The sequence below is a fragment of the Phodopus roborovskii genome, unplaced genomic scaffold, assembly GCF_943737965.1.
Source record: "Phodopus roborovskii unplaced genomic scaffold, PHOROB, whole genome shotgun sequence".
In the NCBI taxonomy this organism is placed as follows: Eukaryota; Metazoa; Chordata; class Mammalia; order Rodentia; family Cricetidae; genus Phodopus; species Phodopus roborovskii.
Window position 1 is genome coordinate 7,590,008 of NW_026126448.1, and position 26,980 is coordinate 7,616,987.

At 48.9% G+C, this 26,980-nt stretch overlaps 1 protein-coding gene across 1 annotated transcript in view; it reads right to left on the reverse strand.

Moving 5' to 3' along the window:
* The window catches only part of Rnf220 (ring finger protein 220), a 218,657-nt gene that overhangs the window by 38,274 nt on the left and 153,403 nt on the right, over window positions 1–26,980 (reverse strand). The gene's annotated exons all lie outside the window — the stretch shown is intronic.

Sequence of the window (26,980 nt, forward strand, 5' to 3'; positions counted from 1 at the left end):
GGCTGTCCTGGAACTCACTCTGTAGAGACCAGGCTGGCCTAGAACTCACAGTGACCTGCTTGCCTCTGCCTCCCAAGTCCTGGGAGCAAAGGTGTGTGCCAGTATGTCCAGCCCTTCTCTCATTTTTTTTTTCTGACCCAGAACCAGTGCAAGGCGGGGTTTGGGGGTGGTGGTGAGGGGGTGGTCCCCAGCATGGAATCCATTTTCTCTCCTTTCCCCACTTTTCCCCAAGGTTCTATGGATGAGCTTATTCATCCTCTGGTTCTAACTCCCACTGCCCCTGTTGACTGCATTCTTTGTACCTCTACCTGGCTTGCCTCTCTATTATTATCCAAATGGCTAATGGACATCAATACCTGAAATTCTCCTAAGAATTTAAAACTCAACTCAAATTTGAGGTCTTCTATGACTCCTTACAAACCTGAAACTCCTGGCGGGCAGTGGTGGCTCACACCTTTAAACCCAGCACTTTGAGTTCATTCATGGTCAGCCTGGTCAACAGAGTTCAAAGACAGACAGGGCTATACAGTGAAACGGTCTCAAAATAAAATAAAAAAATATTTATGTGTCCTTATGTATGAGTGTGTATTTATATATGTGTATATATGTGTATGTATGTATGTATTTATGTATGAGTGTGTATATGTATGTGTATCTATGTATGACTGTGTGTATGTATGTGTATCTATGTATGAGTGTGTGTTCGTGTGTATTTATGTATGAGTGTGTGTATGTATGTATGTGTGTACAGAGTGCACATGTGGATATTGGAAGAAAACTTTAGGAATTCTACTTTTTGAGGCAGGGTCTTTAAAGCTTCTTTAAATTTTTTACCTTTTTTTTGTTTGTTTGTTTGTTTTTTCAAGACAGGGTTTCTCTGTACTGCTTTGGAGCCTATTCTGGTACTCAGTCTGTAGATCAGGCTGGCCTCAAACTCACAGAGATCTGCCTGCCTCTGTCTCCTGAGTGTAAAATTTTTACCTTTTTAAATTTTATTTTACTAAAGATTATGAGATGTTTGAGTGCTTTCACATGTATGAATGTGTACCACATGAGTGCCTAGTGCTCACCATGGTTGAAACATGTTGGACCCCCTGCAACTGTAGTTGGAGATTTCTTTTAATTTTTAAAAAATGTATCTGCTTTGTTTTGCCATGGATGTCAGGTCCCTGGAACTGGAGTTACAGACAGTTGTGAGCTGCCATATGGGTGCTGGGAATTGAACCCCGGTTCTCTGGAAGAGCAGTCAGTGTTTCGAATCTCTGAGCCACCTCATCTCTGCAGCCCCTAGAGATGATTTTTAAGCTGCTGTGTGGATGCTGGGAATTGAACCTGGGTCTTTTGCAAGATCAACAAGACAAGTGTTCTTAGCCTCTGAGCCGTCTCTCCAGCCCCAAGGGTCTCTCTTGTTTCTACGGTGCTGCATATTTCTGGTTCCCAAGATTCCAAGTAATTCCCTTGTCTCTTCCATCTTGCTGAAGGAATGCTGGGATTGCAGGTGTGAGCCACTGCATTTTTATGTGTGTTCCAGGGACTGAACTCAGGTCATCAGGCTTGTACAGCTAGAACTTTTACCTGATGCGAAATCTCCTTGACCCTTATACTCTTGAAATTCACATTCTCTCCATTGAGGTCTCACTACTTAATTTTTTTTTTAGATTTTATTCATTGCGTGTATCATTGTTAACCTTAACCTTGATGCATGTCAGCACTACATGTGTGCAATTTCCTCAGAAACCAGAAGAGGGCATCAGATACCCTGTGACTGGAATTACAGATGGTTGTGGTACTTCTATGAGGGTGCTGGGAATTGAACTTGTCCTTGCTGAGCCATCTATCCAGTCCCAGTAGGTCTTCTGCTGGATAACCTCATAGGCCTGTCAATCTCACGTGATGGCTCATGCCTGTGATCCCTTAACCTCTCAAGGCAGGAGGACTGCTGTGAGATTAAGGGCAACCTGCACTACACAGTGAGTTATGGGCCAGCCTGGGCTACAGAGTGCAACTCTGTCTCAAAACAATCCAGCCATGCCAGGTGGTAATGCACACCTTTAATCCCAGGACTCAGGAGGCAGAGGCAGGTGGAGCTCTGAGGCCAGGCTGATCTACAGAGCAAATTCCAGGACAGCCAGGGCTACACAGAAAAAACATGTCTGGAAAAACCAGAAACAAAACAAAACAAACATCTCTCTGGCTGGGAGCTAGAATTTTGTGCCCTGTCTGGCACTTATAATGACCAGAACAAACCATTCTAGGCAGCATCCTCTGGCTTGCTTAGTTCATTTTCCTTTGACTCTAGTTTGCTTACAGGCATGGTGTCGAGAAACTATCCATTCAGGAATATTACTAGCTTTGACTGGTAATGGAGGCCTTGACTGCAGGAAAACAATAGTAATACTAGAGACAGAACCAGAGCTTTGTATGCACTAGGAAGTGCTCTTCCAATAAACCACATCTCAGCCCCTGCCGCAAAGACTTCCTTAGCTTGAGTCTATATGCTCTACCTTATTCTTCCCTCTGGTACCTGGAAAAGGTCACAGTCACTTTCAGACTGATAAAGACCGTGTCAGTGATGGCTAGGGTACATAGGTGAGTAGGGGTTGCAGATTAAATAAGGAAGGTTCAGATTAACTTTATTTTAGATATACATGAGTTATTGGAAAAAATATATAATTATGTCCCAAACATTGCAAGGGATATATTGATAGTAGATATCATTACTTTTTTTTCCAAAATTAAGTTTACCTGGATATCTTATATTTTTATTTGCTAAATCTAGCAACACTATGCCTAAGGGGACTCGCCCCCCCCCCCATTTCAGGCTGAGCATGAGAAAGTACCTACTTCCCTCTGACACAGACTAAGGAGGATTACAGCTTTCTGGGTGCCTGGATTGAGTCATCTGTAGGCTCTGGGGGCAGAGCAATTCAGTGTGTGTGTGTGTGTGTGTGTGTGTGTGTGTGTGTGTGTGTGTGTGTTCTGGGGAGTGAGAAACAAAAAGCCTTAACCAAAGCCATGCATGGGAAACATCATAGCCTTCACTGAGCTGTGCAATCAGCTGTAAAGGTTTCCAGTGTGCTGTGATGGGGTAGGAGGGGTTCCAGGCATTGTGGTCTTTAAGGACAGGAAGTTGTTCCACTCTTTGCAGTCCCACTGTGTGCCTTGGTAGCCGTCCCTTCAGTGCTTAGTTGATGTGGTGTGCTGGAAGGCAGTGCTGAGTAGAAGCAGCAGATAGAGCCTTGCTCTGGGAGGGGTCTGGTCTCAGCTCTGCCTCTTGGGCAACCTCAGAGGTGGATGAGGCTCTAGGAATTTTGGTTTCAAGGCTTCATTTATTTATTCAACAAACATATATAAAATTATTATTCTATTCCAGGGAAAGCTGGAACTCAGAGATAAGTAAAACACAGTCTTGATTTCTAAGAGGTCACAAGTTAGAGGCTAAGTCAGTGGAGAAAGCTAGGTAGTATGGATAAGAGCTAGTAGGAAGGCAGGATCTATGAGGGCACTTTAAGAGGACTGGAGGGCTGGATGGTGGTGGCACACGCCTTTAATCCCAGCACTTGGGAGGCAGAGGAAGGTGGATCTCTGTGAGTTCGGGGCCAGCCTGGTCTACAGAGCTAGGTCCAGGACAGCTAGGGCTACACAGAGAAACCTTGTCTTGAAAAACAAAAGCAAAACAAAACAAAAAACCAAACAAACAAACAAACAAAAAAGGATGAGTGCCCAATGGGAAGTACAAGATTGAGAAAGGTAACAAGGTTGTTAAACAAATCACCGATTAGGATCTGGAGTATTAAGGGGGAAGCGGCAAAGGACAGACTAGAGAGGGAGGATCCAGGATTCATGGTGTAGAAATTTCAGGGGGTCAACCCTTTGGGGCTAGGATACCATGTTCGGTTCTTGGGTTTTCTCGAGTCTAGACCCTGCTCTGCATCTGGGGTTAGTGGTCAGTATTCTCACACACTTGTTCGATCTCATTCTCTTGCCTTGCTGACATGCGCTTTTCTCAGCTTGGCCTGTTTCCTTGCTGGGGGCATCCGACCCTTCGCCTGGCTCCCAGCTTTGGGACAAGCCCTGTAGGAACAAGCTGGGGTTAACTTGCAGGGTATGCCCGCTATCTCACCTTCCCTTCTCAGAGGTTAGCGTGGCAGGTGTCGCTATGGCCATGCACCACCCCGTTGCTTCCCCTCCCCCGCTGTGTTCCCTATAATTTTATATTGAGACCTGTGGTCATGACGTGGATTTTACTGCACTAACGACATGGCCTGCCCAGGTTTAATGACAAAATCCATACTCTGGCCCTGGGCCTGCTCCTCGTTTGCATAATTCCCAGAATACAGCTCCCTGAAGCTTTTGACCTGGGCCATTACAGTGGCCATAAAATGGGCCATAAAACCACTGGGGATGGCCAAGAGGAGGGGCCTATGGTCTTGCTGGGGTGGGAATGAAGTCTTCATCTCCCCCCACCCCTCCCACCTGTCCTAGGCTCAAATGGAGGCATCCTCTGGCTCTTCCTTCCCAAGGTTCCTATAATCTGGGAGTCCATTTCAGGCTAGTGAGAGGTGAGGAACCCCTGGGCAGACCTTCAGAGCGTGTTCATGTGACACAAGACACCCTTCTCCAACACTGCAGGCAGTATCATAGGTAGGTGGCTGGAGCCACCAGAGGCAGTCTGTCAGGGGACACTGGCTCCTTGAGTAGCCCTCTCTCCAACCCTTGACAGGTCCTCCCAACAGTCAGGCAAGGCCTTTTGCCACAGGTTGGTCTAGGTTTCCAGTCCTATTTGAATCCTGGCACTCTTCAACAAGGCCTAGCTTCCTGGGAGGTCAAGAGCCAGACTGAGCACAGTGGGGAAGTGCAGCGAACACAAGGGATTGGGGACAGGGACTGGGCTGAGCTGTCAGTGCTAAAGATGATGAATGGGGGAGGTGAGGCGGGAGGCCCAATGTTATCGGCAGTGGATGGCGGGCGCGAATACTCCCCGCTTCTGCTAATCCCCGGGCGCTGCCTCAGCCCTAGCACTGATAACGAGGAAATGGGACTGACAACAATTTTTAGCTGAGAGATTCTTCACCAAAATGCCAGGCGGCCGGAGGTCTGACAGCGCCTGATTGAGTGTGTGAGTGTGTGTGTGGGGGACGCCCGTGGCCCCCTCTTCTCCCATGCAAAGATGGATCGCTCATTCTGCCTCCCGTCCACATTCATTACTGCCTCCCTCCCCACCACCCCTCCACAGTAGGGGCTGCCACCTCCGCGTCTTCTCGGCTTGGCATAGGTATCTTCCAAGCAGGTGGAGGGCAGGGACGGAAGCTGGCCTTCTGACCTTACACCGGGCAAAGTCAGTCCGGTTCCACCGTGGAGGCTCCCTAGTTGTGTGACACCAGAAGGGTCCTATCCCTTGCTAAGCAGCTAGACTAACTTTACTCCCAGGCGGCTGAAGAGCTTCAATGGAAGTTTCTAAGAAGGGTGTTGATTAGATTGAGAGAGGGGGTTAAGCCAGGGCAGTAACCTGTAGCCCATTCCTCCAGCCTAGTGTCAAGTGCCAAGTAAGTGGGTGGGTGAATGGGTGGGGGCTAGATCAGCCCTCTGCTGCCTTCCTGACCATTGGGCAGCTCTTTCTCCCACCAGGAGGGCTGGTGAGGCCTGCACTGAGTCGTTAACCTTGTTGTCCTCTGGTTGGCCTGTTTGGTTTTTTCCAGTTCTGTAGCCCAGCCAAGGGGTTCCATTCTCTCTATTTGTCCAGGCAACACTTTCCAGCTTTGCTCTGCACACCATGAGAGGCTTGGCTTGGCTGGACAGGGTGTGGTTGACCAGACTTCTAATATAAAGCTGAGGCAGGAGAATTGGCATGGTCTAAATAGTGAGTTCCAGGCCAGCCTGGGCTACAGTAAGATCTTGTCTTAAAAAAAAAAAAAAAAAAAATTAGTGTAGATTGCTTGCCTAGGACAGGGAACATTAAATGAGGGTGAAGGTAATTCTAATGACCAATGACATTACTTGTACTCCAGCCTAACTTCAAACTCATTGCAGATCAAGGGTGGCCTTGAACATCCGATCCTACTTACCTCCATTTTCTGAATGCTGGGATCACAGGCAAACATTATTTATGGTGCTAGGGAATCAAACTTGGGGCTTTGGGCAAGCTTGACAAGCACTCAACCAACCGAGCCACATCCCCAGCTGGAGACTGGGGCCTTTAAGACTGTGTACTCAGGCACATGTATGTCCTGTCTTTCCTCTCCCCACTCCATCCCCCCCAAAAGGGTTTCCATCTTCTAGTGACACAGAATAGAACAAGCAAAATTCTACAGAGTTGCCTCTTATTAGCTGTGTTGAACTTGGGCAAATCACTTGATCATTCTGAACTGAGTTTCTCCACGTGTGAAATGGGGCATAATATCTAACTCTTAGGACTCTTGTGAAGATGTCATGAAATCAGCTGTGTATAAGCGGGGAGTCATTATCTTTCTGGTAAGACACCGGCACGGGCTTGTGGCTCGTGTCTACATCTACCCTGTACCTGCATCCGGCCATGACCTATCATCCCACTGTGTCTGTGATCAGTTTCCCTTCAGTAGATGGCTGGCCTTGGCCCTTCAGGCCCCTGTGGAATTTCTTCTGTTCATCTTCATTCATATACCTGTCTATTGATTTATACATCGGGCTTTGTGAGGAGACCAATGAGCTCAGTTTGGGATGTATTTAGTTTGAGGAACGGTGAAAATGCTTAATGATGGTCCTGGCAGCCATTGACATACAAACAAGAGCCAAAGCTCATCACTGTAGACTCTGTGCCTACAACAAGGTCTGGCCTAGCGTAATCGATCAACACACTTATCACATGAACGAAGAGATCATTCAGGGAGCCTGGAAGAGAACCTCAATTTACTCTAACAAGGGAAAGGCATTTAAGGCATCAGGTCTTAGAAGGAGCAGTAAAGAGGAAGAATGGAAAAGTGTGAAATGAAGTTCCACAGAGCAGGGGGTGTCATCCATGCAGTGGAATCTGCTGAGAGGTCAAGACACCAGCCACAAAGTGTCCCAACCACTCATCCTACCCAGAGACACCATCTCCTTCATCCATCCATCATGGACCTGAGCCACCTTATCACTGGTCCCCTTTCTCCTCCTCTTCTCTCTAGAAATCCTTTGATTGGTGCCTCTGCTGAGCACAGGACAGGAAGAGTTAATGTGCTGACAGACGGCATTTTTTACCTTCAGTCAATATGAACAAGGCCCCAAGACTATGATTCCAAACATCTGGATTTCATCAATATGTGATCTGTCATCGTATATTGGCATTCCCCAGTCCCCGCGCCAGAGCAATGCGGCTGGTTTTATTAATACGTCAAATACATTATCCGTGTAATACACTTGTCTGGCTGGGGCCTCCCGCTGGGGCGGGGCGGCGGATTTGAATGTATGATGAATCAGTTTGCATTACATGTTCGTAAGTCATCATTTGTCAGGATTAATAGGCATCCCTGGTCGAGGAGGTGGGGGTAGGGCAGGCTTCGAGAGATGTGTATTTAGCTGTGGCCCGTACTTATATGCAGGTGCCCAAGGGTGCCCTGAAAACAGCTGTGCACCCACTTACCCAGACCCCAGGGTAGCAGCTGGCACTCAAAGGACAGAGGTGACATTTTCAGCTGCCCCAGTGTCACTTGGAACCAAATAAGCCTATTTGTCTCTGCTTTGGGCTTGCCAAATAACCAAAAAGATGTAGCAAGGGCCTTTTGCACTAGTCAGTTATCTCTCACTCAGCCCTAGGACTCAGCCTAGAAGTCTTTCTTCTGCGGAGACTTTCCTGACTCCCCCAAACTACATCAGGCACCTTTTCTGTGTCCCCTGAGCCTCTTGGGTTGCTACTTTCACAACACATGTGCTGTTATTGCCTGTCCTGTGTTACCTTCTTCAGAGTGACTTTCTTGAGGGCAACAAAACCTAACATGTCCACTGCTGAAGCCTCAGCATCTAACAGAGGGCAGAGCACCAACTAAAAGTAATAGTGAGAGCAGAAATCAATACATATTCCTGAATTAATAAAGGATTGCTGGCCTTGCCAAATCCCCAACGATGCAGACATTACTCTGGAGACAAGGGACTTTCTCTTACTCTAGTCTGGTCATTCTTTAATTCATGTTCTTCCTCACCTAGTCATCCTCTTCCCACAAGGCATGCACAGACCTCTGCACAGCATCAGGTTCAGCACATGTGATGAACTTACCCCAGTCCAATACACAAGAATGACAATTCAAGCTCACACACCCTTGCTATCCTACTCCTTCCTCCTTTCTGCCTGCAGAAACTCAGATTGGCATTCACTGCCCATTCTATGTGGTCTCCTTTGAGTTCCAGGCACAGGAGCCTGGCTGGTGTCCTGACTCCTATTGTGACAGATACTAGTAACTGTTTTTAGCAGTATAGGGTGGGTGCACTGAGCCAGACAAGACTCCTGGGTGGCCAGACATCTTCAGGGAGCCAGATGGAGGGCAGCCTGTGGAAAGGTTTAGGCTCAGATTTAGGCTCAAGCTGGAGCTAAAGGCTTAGGGCCAAGGCACAATTAAACTCACTGAATCCTGTCATGGAACCTGACGCCTTGGTTCCATGAGTGTTTGCTGGAGCCAAGTACATCAGTTATCAGCTAATCTGTTTAGGGGCCAGCGATGCTGCCGGGGCCACAGCTATTTCACACTTCTGACCGTGCTATTTAAATCATAAGGACAGGCCCTCTTCCTAAGTAGAACTACACTTCATTCCCCCCACTCCTTTAGCTAATAACTTCCAGATAGTTCCTGTGTTCAGATGGACCACTGGTGACCAGGGCAAGTGGAGTTTCCCAAGTGGTCCCTGGGACTCAGCTTTACGAACTGCAGTAAAAGGCAGGATTCAAGAAATCATCCACCTATGAACAATGCACACATACCATCTCAGATGTCTGGACAGAGAAGTGCTTATATACACACACACACACACACACACACACACACACACACACACGCGTGTGTGTGTGTGTGTGTGTACGCACTTGAGTATCCCTGACCATCCTTCCCAGCATGTGGACCAGTGCCTTCCTTGTCATAGAGCCAAATGCTAAGACTGTACTGTTTCAAGAAACAAAACTTCAAGTATGCTTTACCCACTGTTGGCTCTGGCTATGGGCTTATAAAAATAAAATGGGAGCCTCCACAGCTGTAGGCTATAAATCCTGAATGGTCGAGTGTTACCTGCATTCTCGGCAGATGGGTGGAGTGTGGGGCAATGATGACAAGTACTTGTGGGTCTGGACCCTCAGTGAGCCAGATGCTTAGCCTCAGGCATTGCCTGTTGGCCCAGCCCAGGCTGTCTGTTTCACACAGATCTGTGCAGTCAAAAGAGGCAGACCCCTAGGGAGAAAGCAAGGACTCAGCTCAGGGGAGGGAGGTAGAAGAGGAGAAGTCCAGGGTAGTGGAGGGAACAAGGCAGCCACGTGCTGCTAAGGCTAAGGGGAGCCCTCGCATCTGGAGATCAATTAGCATCAATTACTGACTTCATTTAATTGTCGTCCAAGATGAATTTGTCATTTTTAGCTGGGAATTAATGGGAGACCTTCACCTCTCCCTGGCAGCAGCAGAGGAGCCAACAACGGTCACCTCAGCCTCCTAGGAGCTCAGCATCCAGCTTAGGGCAGGGGCAGGCAGCTAGTGGGACTTCTGTTCCTTGGGCAAGCTCTAGCCTGGCCTGCTAGAGCCCAGGGCCAAGGTGGAGGCTATAGGTCCTGGGTAGCCATCCTTTGCTGCCTCTGGCTTCAGCTAGAAATTAATTTGCTGGGCTGAGCATGTTTACCTTTTCCCAGCAAAGTCGAGTCGGTAAACAGCAGCCCGGCGGCTGAAATTGAATTGATAACTGCATCAACGTGCCAGATAACGCCTAAAATAATACGCCGATAAGGAAATTCGATTTGATTTGCTGCTGCGCATCAGATTGGCCCCATCTGTAGCTGCCTGTAATCATTTTCAATTGCGTTGGGAAACCTTATTTGTCCTTAAATATTTCTGTCATTTTTCATTGCTGGCGACAGATCCTTAGGCAGGTGGCAGGGGTGCACTGCTTCTGTGGGCGCAGGGCGGCGGCCCGAGGAGGAGGGGCGGTGGGACTAGGAGGGAAGGAAGCAGGGAGCAGGCAGCCGGGTGGTGACAGCTGTTCCTCCAATCAATCACACTGTCGACAGGGAGGGACGACTGGCTGGCAGAAATTGAGTTTGCCTCACAGGGGACGATTGAGCAAATTAATAGCCCATTAGCCAAGCAGTGACCTGAGAAATGAAGGTGCAGGGTTCCTGCTCACTCAGGCCGGCTGGGGTGGGGCAGGGCAGGGGAAGGGTCCAGGGAGGGGACAACCAGGGAGGGATGTGTGTGAGGAGGAGAGACGAATGAGATGGAGAAGATGTGTGTGGGGTCCAATGAAGAGTAGATGATGCAGGAGCAAAACATTCAGAGAGTCCCAGGAGTGATGCTCTGGGCTGAAGGGAGGGGGGGCGTTTAGCTCTGGCTGAGCTCTCTACCACCTTCTTGTGAAGACCACACCTATGAACTCTCTACCCTCAATTCTGGAGACATCCTTTGCTTCCTCTTGTCAGAATTCTGGAACACTGGCTATTTCCGGATTCACCATTTTCTTGCAGACCTCCCCAGGGCAGGTTGTTTCTCTCTTACCTCCATGTTCCCCAGGCCAGAAGGTGGTTCCAATGTCTTGCAGTCTACTGCTTTACACCGTGGGACCTTGGAGGTCAACTGTCACTCTGCATCCTTTCTTACCACCATTCACCACTTCCACTGAGGACTTTGTCGTGTGTCTAAGCGCATCACTGTCCCAACTCCAGTACCTCTACTGTTTTCCTTCCTCCTGAAGGAGATTGTCAACAACCTAACTTGCTTGGTGACAGGTTTCTTAGCCTCACAGCCCTCTCATGGCCCTGTGCTCATCATACTCTTCTCTTTCTAGGCGTCTCCAACTCCCATCAGTATGGACACTCGCCTGGACTCCACAGTATATCCTTTCAATATTCTCTGGCCAACATACTCAGCTTCTTTACCCTCTCTGCCTCCTCCAGTCTGACTGCCCTTCTTTGGTCTCAGGCATATGGACAGCCAAGCACAGCTGGGGAAATCACAAAACCATGCAGATATGTGTCAATAAAAATTCCGTTCCCACTCTCAGCACTACTAAACAACCCTTTTACATCGTTGGTCAGCTGTCTCCCCTTCCCCACAGAGACAACTCAATGATATTTTACCATTTTGAGCCCCAACTCCTCCTGCTTCCCCTTCCTGTGACTGTGCTCCTTGGGCTTGAGTCCCTTTCCGCCCATTTCAAGGCCCCTTCTCCCTCATTTTTTACCCTCTCCTCTTGGGGCTTGGGATCTCACTCCTGCTTATGTTTTATGTCAGTCCCTCCCTGGCTTCTGCATCCTTTGCTTCCTTCCAGAAGCATGACCTATATGCCCAGTGTCTCCTATAGTATAGTCACATCAGCAACCCACCTGTCTCCTCCCAGAGGAGACTTGCAGAAACTTCAAAGACTTGCTTGTTGTTTATACCCTACCCTATCTCCTAGCCACCTCTTTGTGTGTGTGTGTGTGTGTGTGTGTGTGTGTGTGTGTGTGTGTGTGCGCGCGCGCGCGTGCATGCGCTCCCACATGTGCATGTAGACGGCAGAGCTTAACCTCAGGCCTCATTTCTGGAAGCCAACCACTTTGGATTCTTTGTTTTGTTTTAAGACAGAGTCTCACTTACTATGGAGCCTTGGTGGGCTGGAACTTATATAGACCAGGCTGGCCTTGAACTCAGAGCTGCCTGTCTGTCTCCAGAGTGTTGGCATTAAAGGTGTGCACCATCAGGCCAGCATTCCATGTTGTTTCTTGAGACAGGCTAGGCTAGGTTGGCTCACCATAAAGCTTCAGAGATCTACTTGTCTCTACTGTCTCAGTGCTGGGAGCACAAGCACACACTGCCACACTCTACCTTCTTAACATGGGTTCTAAGGATGCACTCAGGCCCCCTAACCTAATTCTTAACTCACTGCATCAATTTCCATGCCTACCATTCTATGGAAACTGTTCTCCATCATCAATGGTCACCATCTGTTAAATATAATGGATACTCCAGGTAAATTATGTGTTAATTTGGTAAATACACAGAGAGTCTGCATATATTAGATACTATACCCAGCTCTTTCAATACAACATCTATGTCCTAATGGGGCATGGAGTCTAATGAGGGAACAGATACAAATACCCAAGAATACTAAAATAGAAATTGTGCCAAAGAGAGGCCAACAGTTCTATGGGGCCAATACCATGTCTATTAGTCAGGAAAACCCACATAGGTTTCTCTGGGGGGGGGGATAGGCACAACTTGAAATGTGCTAGCTGAGTAGGAGTTGAAGGGACAAGGAAGTAGGGACACAATAATACCATATACCTGTTCTGCCCCCTGCACTGCATAACTTATCTCTGTCCTGTAAATGAGAAAACAGTGGCATCCAACGTTTTGTAACTTGCCCATGGTTACATGGGGAGTAGATGTATTAGACCTTCGATCCAGGCAACGCAGCTCCTAGAGTCTGTGCTCTTGACCACTCTACTGCTCTGTCACTCACTAGTGTCCTTGTCCCCACTCACGTCTCTCCATATGTATGCTGAGTCGATCCTTTGGTGTCAGTCCCTCAGTACCTACCTCAAGGAGGTCTACAACACGGTATGCCTGAGATGGGCACATCTTCCTCTACTTCAGTGTGGTCCTCCATCCCAAGCCCTCCCTAAATTCACACTCTAGACACAATTCTTTCTTCAGGCTCCCATATCAAGTAAATCTCCTTTGCAGCTGTTTTGCCCTGTAAGTACCCAGTGGAATATCTTCTCTTCTATCGTTCCAGTTCAATCACCACCACTGTCCATCTTTACTGTCAAGTCCTGCCATTACACTGCTATTTCTACAGAGAGAAGGAACTTCTTATAACACAACTCAGATCCCATCATCCAACCCCTTAAGAGCCTTCGATGGCCTCCAAAGATCATGTGAAAATTCAGAACTTGTTATCATCTAAGTGCCCCCCCCATCTCTCAAGCAATAATGTGTGCTGTGTTTGGACAAGAGTTTGCTTTTCTCCTATCATTCTCATTGCCAATGCTGTCCTTGATACCCCCCTCTCCATGGGCACCTTGGAACTTTTATCCAATAAGACCATCCTTAGATGACTTTGTTTCTTGAAGGGCTTCCCTGATACTCATTCCCTTTGTTTCTCTTTCCTTTCCTTCCTCCCTTCCTCCCCTCCTTCCTTCCTCCCTCCCTCTCTCTCTCTTTCTTTCATCAGGGTCTTACTATGTAGCCCTGGCTGTCCTGGAACTCACTCTGTAGACCAGGCTGGCCTGGAACTCAGAGATCTGCCGACCACTGCCTCACCAGTGCTGAGAATAAAGGTGTGCACTACCATGTCTGGCTTTACTCGTTCTCGCTCCATGCTATGCCCTTCACCTCCTCTTCATACACATAGAGTTCTGCAGTTCTGTGGTTACCTACTTTTCTTCCTTGTCCTGAGCTCCAGGAGGGCAGGAGGGCGTCTGATTCAGCCTGGTATATCCAGGACTTGGCCCAGGGTTTGGTGTGGAGCAAATATTAGTAAATGTTGAATCATCAATGACCAAGTTAATGAGGGAGCATGTGAAGGGCATGTAGGTGGGTCTACAGAGAGGGATGAGAGAGGTGGGACCAGGTGAAGGAAGGCCACCCAGGCCATGCTGAGAATTTCTTTTGCTTACATGAAGCTTTGTTCACAGTCAATAAGAGTGAAATGTCCCAAGTGGTTCAAAAACTGGAGGCTCTCAAAGACAGACTCCCTAATTGTTCTCACATCCAAATCAAGTGTTCACAGACCTAGTGGGAAACCAGTGGATAACAACTCCATGAACATAGCTAGATAGTACCATTCATGCCTGGAAACACAGACAGGCAGATGTACATATAAGAACAGACATGCCATGTGCTCCTGGCAGCCTCCCCCCCATCCCCTACAGAACCCTCTATAGGCCTGTGTGCTGGCCCACCACCCCACCCAGAACCCCTGGGCCGTGCTTTCACTCAGCAATTTCCCTACCAAGAAAGCTCTAAGGGTTTCAATTACCGGCGCGTGGGATTTAGTGCCCTGGGCTTCTCTGACTGGAGGAGATTTATTTGAAGGTTTAGTGTCGTGGAGAATTCACGTCTTCACTCCCAGGAGCCCAGCTTCCGTCCCGAGCCCCTAAATCAGGAACCAAGATGGGCTATTGTCACTTACCGCATTAGCCTCGTTAGCGGACCAGGAGGGGTGATTAATAGCAATGCACACACAGCCATCCTGCTCATTGCTGCTCCCGCTGCTACTCCTGACCTGGGAGGGGGTGGGGAGTGGCTAAGCCTGCTCCAGGATGTTAGCCCCTTCCCCAGAACCAGGCAGGAAAGTTCATGCCATCCTGCTAGATCTGGGAGTGGGAGCAGTTAAGGGTTAGCAAGCCCAGACTTTGAGGCCTGACTCTGGGGTGGAGGACAGGGAAGGCAGAATGTATGGAGGAGCTGGACAGGAATGTCTGTTTCATTTCCCAACCACTCTTTGAGTGGTGCTGTGGGTCAGGGACAATGTAAGAACTAAAGATAATGCACTGGAGGAGACCAACAGGGCCCCCGAAGAGAGGATCTACTACATCTGCGTGAGGGGAAGAGACGCACATCAGGCCAGAAGGACAAACAAGGGTGGTACCGAGGGAAGTGTGACTGGGTGAGGGTAGGGGCGGTGCAGGCATGAGAGACAGGCTTTTGAGTGCACCCAGGAAGGAGAAAGAGGGAAGCAGGCTGTGTAAGGGAGCTGTGTATGGGGTGGGGATGTGGGAAGGACACAGACTATTGTGTGTGAATAATGTGGGGGGTGTGGCTGGGAGAAGGGTGCACCATGAGTTTGGAATTAGGCTAACCTGGGCTTTTAGTTCTGACTACTTTATACATTTATTTATTCACTCAACAAATTGTTACTGAGCATCAAGTAGCTTTTATATGCCCACACCTCATTTTTCTTGGCTATAGATCGGAGATAATAATGATATTGCCTAAGAGAATGGCGTGATTTATGAGAGCAGAGTTCAGGCAGAAGCGCCCGAGCACAGTGTACCAATACAGGTCAAGAAACGGTAGCTACGGAGCTGGAGCTCATCTGTCAATCTGGGTTTCCTTTCTCTTTCCTTATCTCTTTTCCCCTCCCTTTCTCAATCACAGTTGAACCACAGTATTAATTATTAGAACCAATTGACTGTTTAGACTCTGATGTTTTAACTAATCACCACTAATGGCGAGCACTGTGGGCAATCACATTCATTTAGTTCCCAGGCAAAAACCTCTTCACACAGCGGAGAATAAGCTAGGGGGAGGGGGCCCAACAATAGCTGGGATCTGGAAATGATAGGGGTGGTCTCTGCTGTCCAGAAATAAGTCCTTTCCCTGACAGCCCCAGTGAACCAGGTCCTTGGTGGGGGTGGGGTGTCAGCTGAGATGTACCTCAGAAATGGGCTGGCCTCCTTCCTATACATTTTAGCCCTTTGGCCTCAGTGTCCCTTTTGACTTAGAATTCTGTCATGAAAATGAGCAATGACTGCCACCTTGGACTGTAAATATCCAACTGCTCCCCTCACCAGGCTGCTTTTTACCCACTGATTCCTCTAAAAGTCCACTTGCAGAGGATAGGCATCTAGATGCTATCTATCTCCCAGCCCCTCGTGGGGCAGCAGATGATGCTGGCGGGAGAGTAGGTTGCTCCCTGGCCATCTGGACCTGCTCTGAGTGGAGAAGGCAGATGAGCACGTGCCCAGTGTTGCTGAGTCTTGGCCAGAATTGGGGATGTGTCCTAACCATGAGTGCCCAAGAAGACACCTGCTAGCAGGTCCTGCCTTCTTCACAGCACGGCCCCAGGTCCCAGCCTACACACAGCCCTGCTTCACAAGGAACCCAGGACCACCTGTGACTACTCCAGACTCACTGGGGAGCCAGATCCCAGAATGCCAGCTTTAGATCAGGGTTCAGGGTAGGAAAGGCCAGACCATAAAACACGTCCTGGAGGAGGTGGCCTAGGTGTTCATGGCCAGTAGGTGTCGCTGTGGCTCCAGCACTGGGAGGGGGTATTAGGCAGGGGCCCTGGAGCAGACCAAGGTACTGTGGGTGCCCCTTGGCTTCCTGCCCCTGTCTCAGGTCTGCTGGGAAAGCTTTCACCCAGGCCGCTCAAACTTGTGTGCACTGGACACTGAGGAATGGGGAGAGGAGGTAGACTTGATTCAGCAGCTTTCCAGTGGGGCCCAGGGGGCATTTCCAACTATATGATGCCCACACTGCTGGCCACTGGCTGCCCTTTGAGTATGAAGGCCCTGACAGGCTCTGCTGCCCTCCAAAGATAACCCCTACCCTCACTCTTACACCAAGTAAGAGGCCCATGGGAGCTACAAGAATCCCCTTGTTTTGTGGGGAGACAGACTTAGGTAGACCAACACAAAGCAGGCAGTGTTGGGGGACACTCTCACTCCAGGTCTCTGAGCTAACCAGTTCCTGCCTTCTAGCCTACCTAAACTCACATCCAACCTCAAACTCTCCCAATCAGCTCCAGGTCCCGGTGGGTTCCCGTTGTTTGTCTTCTCCCTTCATCCTCCTCCATAGCCTTCACTTCCTTTTGGGTGCCAGCCTACATCAGAGCAATGAATGAGCAGTGGGGTCTGAGATCACATGCCTGGATCAGGAGCCATTGCTGCAGGCAGAGGAGATAGGCACCCTAGAGAATGGGCATGTTCCAGACCCTTCTACGGGGTCAAAAGGGCATCTTCATCCTTGTCTCTCTGCTTTGTCCCGGGATGTGGGAAGGCAGAGCCCTGGCTGCAGGGCAAGAGGAAGGCAGTGTGGCTCTGTGGAGAGGGAGGCAGGCGAAGCACCCATTAGGGATTTCTCTCCAAAGCCATGTTTCTATTTAAGACCATCTTCCTTTCTATTCTTGTCCACTGTCTGGCCTTGCTGGGCAGCAAAGCAGTGGATGCCTCAGTTCTAACAGTCCACATGTGCTGGCCATTTCCAAGTCTGACATTCTGTGATTTTTTTTTTTAAAGTGGGAATGCAATTGAATTAACTGACCGGTTAATTAGTTTGTAGGACAGTAGTTGTACGTAGGAGCACTTTGGCCTTGCACTACCTAGAAAGCTACCGGCTATGGCCCGATCTTCAGATACAGAATACAGAAAAATAAACCCGAAAGCTGCCACTTTCCAATGCACCGCCCCTTCCCAGTCATAAACTTGAACCAGGTGTGATGGCTAATGCTTGTAATCCAAGCACCTGGGAGGCTGAGGCAGAAGGTTTGTTTGCTATGTGTTTGAGCCTAGTGTGGATATCATGCCCGTCTGAACTACAAAACAAAATCTAACTTTCTCTACACTCTAAGAAAAGAAAAATAAATCACTAAATACCTACATTTGGGAAACCACCCCTGCAGTTAGAAAACACCCCCACATCTACAAAAATCCCTATGGTTTCATGAGCCACTTTCCACACCTTTAAGACCTTGGGAAAGTTACTGAATTCCTCTGTACTTTATCAAGTCCCCGCTTTACAGGGCTACCTATAAAGATATCTGAATAGTGCCAGGCACTTTCAAGTCCTTTTGTTGGGTGTTTGATAATATTATAGGTTTTATCATTAATAACTTGGGATATTTAGCACTTTCAGTAGATAAAGTTTCCTTTAATAGAATGGGCAGAAAAAAAATCACTGTCCAAAAATTATATAGGACTTGGGTTTGATTCCCAGTACCCACATGGTGGTTCACTGCTATCTCTAACTCCATTTCTCAGGGATCTGATGCCCTCTTCTGACCTCGGAGGGTACCAGGCATGCATAAGGTACATACACATACATGAATACACATACAATTAAATATATATAAATGTTTTTAAAAAGAATAAAGTCCTGGGGCTGCTGTAGTCTGGGATTTTGGTGGCCAAACACATATGGGCAAAGGCACCCTTGTCAGGAAGCACAGACCTATTGGGCAGAAGGGGGGTCTAATCTTGTTTTTTGCCTTGTCTGAGGCATGAGTGAAAACAGGGAGGGAGCTCCCCTTAAACGACCCTAAGGAAAGTGACAGGCCCCTGTGAGCTGACATCTCTTCTGTCCTGGGGAAGGGGAAGAGGACAGCAGGAGAGACAACATGGAGGCCTGGGCTTGAGCCCCCCTCCCCCAAAGACAACATTCCCCTAGCTTTCTCCCTTTTGGCATCCCCTCTGCTTCCACTCCTGCAGGATCCAGGACAGAGCTGGGCTGAAACAGGGAACATGAGTTGGGCAAGAAGCCTGGGAAGGCAGAATATGGGTTCTGTAGGCAGAGAGACCCGGTCTTGAACCCACCCTTGGTTTTGCTAGTCATCATGTCTCTGAGCAAGGACCATGACCCATAGGGGCGTCTCCTCACTTAGAGGCTCAGGACAAAGGCACTGGCTTCCTTGACACTTTAGCAAATGACTGATACATGTCACCTGATGCTCAGGGACTTGCACACTGTGAGGGCCTTAGCATTGCTATCCAGTGGGAGAAACCATGGAGCTACTGTGGCCTAGGAGTGCAGGCTGACAATCTGCCTGGCCCTTCCCCACACATAGTAGTCAGTAACAACAGGGCAACACAGGCTTATGTCATGAGGAGGACAGGTGCAGGGTGGGGAGGGTGGTGTGGGGATGGAGGGGAGTGGAGGTGGTGGGGGTGGTGGGGTGAGTGGGGGCACTTGAAATTGTAATGCAAAGAGGCCTAAGACAGCTGAGGGGGGTCAGGCACAGCCCATTACCAGCTGCCAAATGGGGTTTCTCAGCAAGGAGCAGCTCCCTGTGGGGGATTCCTAGCTCCAAAGGGTTCACTCACTCACTCACCCTGTGAGGCTGTGGGAAGGAAGCACGTGCGCGCGTGGGGGGGGGTCATGAGACAAACACACACACACACACACACACACACACACTCCAGGGAGGGTGCCCTACACACTCTGTTGCTCTGTGTCCTCTATTCTTCTTATCTTTAAGTTTTCTTTTAAAAGTTATGTCTGTGCTGAGTGGTGGTGGCCCACAACTTTAATCCCAGCACTTGGGAGGCAGAGGCAGCTGGATCTCTGTGAGTTTGAGACCAGCCTGGTCTACAGATTGAGTTACAGGGCAGCCTTCAAAAAAACTGCAGAGAAACACTCTCGAAAAACAAGAAGCAAACAAACAAACAAAAATTATTATTTGTATGAGTGAGTGAGTGAGTGAGTGAGTGCGTGCGTGCGTGCGTGCGTGCGTGCGTGCGTGCGTGTGTGTGTGTGTGTGTGTGTGTGTGTGTGTGTGTGTAGGTCAGAGGCAGGTGATTCTCTCCTTATACTGTACAGGTTCTGGGAATTAAATTCAGGTCATCGGGCTTAACAGCAAGTGCACTTACCCACTGAGCCGTCTTGCTGGTCCCTTCCTTCCATTTTTAGCATGACCCATTCCAAACTCTGCAGACACTTCAGAGTTTGGGGCCTTGCTTCTGGGGCTGGAGAGGACTGAGGGCCAAGGTTAGAGGCTCCCCGGCTGGGGATGGACAGGCCCACAAGAGACCACTGTGAGGCTGAGGGAAGGACTCAGCAGGAAAGAGGCCAGGCCTGACATAGAGGAGAGAGTGGGCACGAGGGTGCTGAGGTTGGAATGGAGCATGGATGGCAAGAGAAGAAAAAGTGGAACAAAAATCAAGTCTGAGACCTGCAGGGGCCAGGTAGAGACTGGAGGGTAGAAACAGGAGAAGTTCCAGCTGGAAGGGTCAGTGGGGCCTCTCCTGGGCCTTTGTTCTGTAGAATTTCAGAGCCAGGACATATGGCTCATGCTACTGATTGGGCTCCTGCAATATTTAGACAGGGGATTGAAGCTTATGACTGAAATAGTTCTTTGCAGAAACCACAGACTGGTCACATCTTTCACCATACCCTAGTATGCCAGGTACTGGCCTGGTGTGAGGCATGGCAGAGGCAGCTGGAATTATTACCCCCATTTTACTGAAGAGAGAATGGAACCAAGACTCAGAGAAGTCAAGCAAGGTACCCTCAACTCCGCAGGTGTGCAGCTGGAACCTAGCAGGTGTGCAGGTGGAACCTAGCAGGTGTACAGATAGAACCTAGCAGGTGTGCAGGTGGAACCTAGCAGGTGTACAGCTGGAACCTAGCAGGTGTGCAGGTGGAGCCTAGGAGGTGTGCAGGTAGAACCTAGCAGGTGTGCAGCTGGAGCCTAGGAGGTGTGCAGGTAGAACCTAGCAGGTGTACAGGTAGAACCTAGCAAGTGTGCAGGTAGAACCTAGCAGGTGTACAGGTGGAACCTAGCAGGTGTGCAGATGGAACCTAGCAGGTATGCAGGTGGAACCTAGCAGGTGTGCAGCTGGTCCTGGCTCCTCAGCAAAGCCTGCAGGTGTTGAAGGACCACTGCTGAGCTGGCTGGCCTGGGCTCTGATTGTTTCTTCCCCCATGCAACTGGTCCCACTGAATTCTTTCAGTTTCTCAAATGAACCATAGTCTCTCACATTTGGGCCTTCAATAAGATCATTTCCTTTGCCTGAACAGCAACCTTTCAGATTCAGGGTTCACTCTTCCAGAAACACCCTCTTCAAACCTTTCATCTAAACAGAGTCCTCTGAAGCCCTGCTTAATTAGAGGAATGCTTATTGGTTACTTTCAATAGGGCCTGGTACTATATGTGATGACCGCACACAAATGAGTGGAAAGTTGCGCCGTCCTAGGCACCCGCTCTGGTGACAGCAGCAGCATTCTCCAAGTGCCTCTTAAGTGACACCGGAGGAGGACTGGGTTCAAAGAATTAGAGCACTCAAGGAGCAAACTCAACGAAATTGAAGTTTAATGCAAGACCTGATCTAAAGCAGGGCCCTGCATGGAAGGTTGGGGTATGTCTTGGCTCTGGGGAAGAATGGTACTCATAAAGCTGGGAAAATGTCAACAGATGGAAGCTCCTTGGAGGACAGGTGATGATAAATTTCACAGAGAGATGACTAGAAGCTCAGGGAAGGAGGGATATGGTGGAGGCAAAAATGTACAGCAGAAAGGTCCAGGCTTTTTTTACCTAGCTTCTTCCTGTCCACCAGGGTCCGGGCTCCCTGTGGGTGGCTCCTAGGAGCCTGTCTCTTCTAACACGATGAGAGGATGAGTTGGTGTATCACGGACCAAACCTGCGGATCCTAACCTGGGGCCTGCTCCTCAGCTCTTGTTTATCACAGAAAGGACATTCTCTAAAGGCCACATCCAGGCCAGCACTTCTGCCATCCACAGGAGCTCCAGCTGGCCCAGTCTCTTTGGCAGGGCCTCTGCTCTTGTATCTGATGAGCCAGCAGCCTTCACCAACAGCATTTTACAGCTTCATTTGCACCAGGACCCACACCTTCTTGTAGCCTCAAACTGGGATGGGGTGTGTATGTGTGAGTGCATCCCTTTCCCTGCCCTGTTGTAGCCTCCAGACCATGAGGTTTTAGAATCACCTATTCCCAGAGACTTGTTTCCTAGGTGGTTCCCAGCCTAGACAGTGTTTTGTTGTTGTTTTGTTTGTTTTTCGAGACAGGGTTTCTGTGTGTAGCCCTGGCTGTCCTGGAACTCACTCACTCTGTAGACCAGGCTGGCCCTGAACTCATGGAGATCCACCTGCCCCTACCCCTGCCTCCTGAGTGCTGGGGTGCCACCACTGCCTGATTTGATGTTTATAAATGCATGTTAAATTTAGCTATTGGAAAAGACTAAGTATAAAGGAGTAAAAGAGAATTCTGTTTTTTACCATGAAGGACAGAGGTAGCATTTTTTTTTTTTTTTTTTTTTTTTTTTTTTGAGGCAGTGTCTCAGGAAGCCTAATCTGGCCTCAAACTTGCTGCATAGCAGCAGATGACCTTGAACCACGGCCCTTCCTGCCTCTGCTTCCCACTGCTGGGATTACAAGTGCACCACCATGTTTGTGTTTTGTTTGTTTTTAATGCAAGGGAACTCAGGGCTTGTGCATTACAGTCAAATGTTTTACAGGCAAGAGTCACATCACCTGCCTGGAGACAGTAATTATTGTGACCCAGGGTTCTTGTGCTGTGTGCATTAGGTTGAGGCAGCTGCTGTTCCACTTTGGAGGTGGATAGTCCCCTTGTCCTTATTTCACAGAAAAGGACACTGGGGCTCAGAGAAGCTTGATGACCTGCATGTCAGTGGGGAGGTGATGGGCCTGGGATTCAAATGAGCGCTCCCTGCTCTGGACTGTTCTACAGCTCCCTGGGGAGGCGCAGTCCGGAAAGTGCACGTCTTATTTGAGAAACAGTCGAGGCTTCTCCTCTGACCATCAGGATTTTGAATTCAGCTCGGGCCACCCAGTGGGATAGGGGAGTTGGGAATAGCCAAGGAATACCCAAACCTGGTACTTCTTAGGCAGAAGGCAAAGCCTCATCCTGGGAAGCTGGAGAAGGTCTGGGGGAGGGGCCAGGCCATGGGCACTGGAAGGTGATGAGAGGGTTGGAGGATGATTAGGGACACCTGAAACCACAGGGCCTGAATGTGGGTCACTAGTACTGTACTGATCCACATGGTGGGGGGTGGGGATTGGCCATCTGCCATACTCTTCACACCTGGGCTGCAGCCCTGCTCATAGCCAGCCCTGGCTCCAGCCACCTCTGCCCCCTGGCCTAGCAGCAGGCCCAGCTGGCTCACCTTCTCAATCAATACTGTGCTCTTAATGGGCCCAGTCACCAGCACCAACCAGGGGCATTAAATGTTAATTATATCTATTTGGATTTGAAAAATTTTATTACTCGAGTTAATTATGGCTGGAGTCATAAAAAGGTTTCAGAGCGAAAGGGCTGCCTTATTGGGGCCACTTTCCCTAAGACAGATTGGAAAAGCAACGAAGAAATAAAAGCATCAGGCTAACAGGGCAGCTGCCCCACATCTGCCCAGCCGCGGGCTCCTGGCTCAGGATCTGTGTGCCACCCCCACCATCCCTGAAATAGCAAGCACCCCCTCACCCCAGCTGTGTTGTATCCAGAATACATGTGAGGCGTGCCTCGGAATGCCAAGGCCTCCTAGCCAAGCTCCTGAGATAAGGACTGCAGGTTTAGCCTAGGACTCCATTTCAAGTGGTCCAAGCCCAGACTACCTCCTGCTCAGGCTCAGCCCCACCCAGCCCAGCCTGATTGCTTCCTGCCAGCCCCTCTCTTGATTCATGGGCCTGACCTTGAGCCATAAAGTGCTCACTCTAGCGGGCATAGAGGCAGGATTTACAGCCTTGAGGTCAGCTGTAGGCAATGACACACACAATAGCTGACTCACAGGGTGCCCCATTCCCAGCCCACACGTAACTCTTTCACATACAGGTACACACACACACACACACACACACACACACACACACACACACACACACGCACCTTGACAGAAATGCACACTCATGCCCAGGAGCTAATGGTCTAACACATCAAGTAAGGAGACTGGCATTTGCAGAGCAAGTGCTGGGTCTTGAGCTTTACAAGCATTTATCTAATCCTCAGTGCCGATCCTGTGAGGTCAGCCGGAGTCAGCCTCGCTTGTTTTATAGAAGAGGGAGTGAATGAAGGCCTGGGCCATTTGTTATACCCACATCTGTGAGTACAAGAGGACCAGTTAGTTCTCTGAGAACTCTGTGGCCTCCTCTAAGCCACTTGCCTTGCTCTCCCACAGTGACCCTGCCCATTCTTTCCCTCTTGAGGGTTTTGCTCCTCTCTCTTCAAAGTTGTGTGTAACTTTTCTCTTAAAATGGCCAGCTTCCCCCTGGACTTGTTCCCTTCCCTCCTTGTCTCGGCCATCTACTTTCTGAGACAAGGATCAGCACCTGTCATTTCATCTCCCTTTTGCTATGGGTCTCCTGTGGGACCGCCTCAGCCTCAGCAGCTCAGGAGCCGGTGGACACCATGGCCTCTGCAGCTTTCCCCCAGGGCTCTGACACTGCCTTAGGGGACACGAGTGCCTCTCTCCATGCCTCAGTTTCTCTGACTCAAGGCAGTGCTCTTTGCTTTCAGAGAACTGACCTTCTTAGCTCCTTTGACTGCAACTTTTCTGACTTTCTGCATGACCTAAACCTGCCTCCAGATGAGTGCTTGTCCTGAACTCCAATCCTGACTTGTCCAGTGCCCAATGGATATAGCCATTTGGATTTGCTACTGCTCCTCAAATGAGACACAGAAATGGGATATAATTCTTTTCTTTAAAATGCCTTCCTCTACCTTATTTCCAGCTACCAAAATAATGTGTGTGTGTGTGTGTGTGTGTGTGTCTGGCCTCCTCAAACAAAGAGCCACTGATTAATACATTAAACAAATATTTCTTTTCAGTTCTGAGGATTTGAAACATGGCCTAGTATATGCTAGTTCGTATTCTACTTCTGAACTCCTAGTCCCAGTAACAACTATTTGTAAAGCTGAGGTGCCAGGTCAGCAGGGGTTGCAGGGGTGGGGGTGAGAGGCAGGCAGAACAGGGAAGTTGTGTGAATCCTTGGAGAATGACAGCTGTGGATGAGATAGGTTTGGGTCTCCAGCTGGCCCCCCCAGTTTCAGGCAAGTTACTTGAAGTTAGTATCACCAGAGTTCTTGGTAGGTGTCTTCCTATGCCTTGGTCTATCGTTTCACTCTCATAGTAACTTGCACAGTACTATTACTATCTCATTTTAGAGAGCAGAAAACCAGACTGAGAGGGCTTACTTCATGGCAGAGCCAAGGTAACATGTCCAGGAAGGTTGGCAGGGCATGCTATGACCGTCAGCAGACCTCAGGTTTTCCTCCTTGCCAGCATCTAAGACTACACGGGATCTGCTGTGTAAAGGGTGTGAATAACTAAAGCATCTCCACTGGATTTGAGGGTTGGTGGTAGTTGCTGACATTGGCAAAGCAGAGATCAGTGGCTTCTTAATGAAAGCAGGCAGGTATCACATGTGCACAGCCTATCCCTGACCCTGAGGAGAGATGAGAGAGGGGATGGTTTCCTGGGGGAAGCCCAAGAATGGGACTGCTACTAAAGAGTAGTCTCTCTCCATTTGGCCATATGGAAGAGCAGCAGGGCTCCAGTAGAGAAGTTATCTGTAGGAGATCCAAGCCTAGGAAAGGAAGGGTTCTAGTCCTACTGTTGGAAAGAGAAGAGGGTACTCTTTCCTACTGAAGAGCTGAACTGGGTGAAGGCTCCCAGAGAAACCATCTGAAGACACCATGCCAGGAGAGTGGAGTGACCTTCATGGAAAGCATTTGATGCCCAGGACCAGCCCCTGAAGAGGAGCCTGGGTACTCGATCAGAGAAGTGCTGCTTCTGGAGATGCTAAGGCAAGACAGGGGCCTGAGTTTTGGCTCCCCAAGCCACAAGCAGCCCCTATCCTGCCTGTACCAGGGACTACTCCAGCTGGGATTTCCCCAGAATTCAGACAAGCTTGGGGAGCCACCCCTATTTCCAGAGCTGAAGCAATAAAGGGAAAATCAACATCCCAATGATCTTGTTTATGGTGCTAAGTAAGCTGTCCAGCTTAATCCCTGCGAGGTTAATGAATTTACAACTTGCTTTGGAATTTGACAAGGGCTATAAAAGAGGAATGAACCACTCTTAGTTCCTTCCCCCATGGCTTTGCTGATGATGGACTAGCCTGGCTTGGCTGCCTGGTGAAGGAGGGGACAGGATTTAAGTGGTGGGTTCATGGCCAGAGGGTCTGGGTTTTGAGCTGACTGGTTAAAAAGAAGGATAATGCAAAGACCAACAGACACTTCTGGTAATGCTATGGTTAGCTCCAAGTGGGCAACCCTGGGCTGGTCAAGCTAGAGTCTTCAGATTTCAGGATCTTTAGGATTTTTGTGTGTTTAACCTCTCTGAGCCTCTGTTTCCCCGTATGCAAGGGACGGCGGACAATGTCCACCTTCTAGTGTAGCTGTGAGAAAAAGATGAAGTAACGCAGGTAAAGTAAGAGGTTAGCATCAGGTATTGTACATAGTGACAATGACAGTAATTATCATTTCATTCAGTCTTAAATCAAAATTTGCTATTTGCTTGTCTATGGCCCCTCACCATTTACCCATCCATTCAGAAATTCAATAAATCATTATTGAGAAATTAGACTGCATGCCAGAGCCTGTGTCCGGTACAATTTAGAGTGAGGCACACACCTCAAAACACCTTAAAATTAAAGAGAAAAAGGAATGGACAAATTTTCCTGGCAGCACAGGGGAAGGAGCATCAGAACTGTGGTTGTGACAATAAAGCCTATTTAAAAGCAAACAAAAGAGAAGGGCTCAGGGTGACCACACAGTATTAGAAAGGTCAAAGCCTTTAGAATGGGCATCTCTCAAGAAAAACAGGACATTCTGAGTTCTAAAAACAGACGGCAAGGCTTTGGAATCGTACCGTTAGAACAGTGACGAACCGGAAGCCAAGAACATCAGTGGGAGGACAAGGCTCCCTCTCACCAATGTGTCACTGTGTGAGGTGCCGAAGACAAGAGCCATGCCATGTGTTTTGGATGAACAGCACCTGGCGCAGACCCTCACAGTAGGGCTTCACTCGATGTTTCTCAAATGAATAAATGGCCCTTTGTATAAATGTATATACCTGCTTCTGGGAACAAAAGTCCACCAAACAGACATCAATTTTCATCATTTTCTCTTTCATCGCGCCTGTTCACTCTTGAAAGTGCTCTTACCGGGATTGCTAGCTCGGATGAAATTCTCAGAGACTTGCTCAGCACACGCAGAATTTTAGCTCAGTGGATCATTCCCTCTTCTTGGACCTTTATTTTGTTTGGCTTCTGGAACGTACTCCCCCCACCCCCATGAGACACTCATTCTCTCTGCAGCCTCTCCTCCCACTGCAAGAGCAGAGACATGTTAACAAGGAGATGGGGACCAGCACCCTTTCTGAGC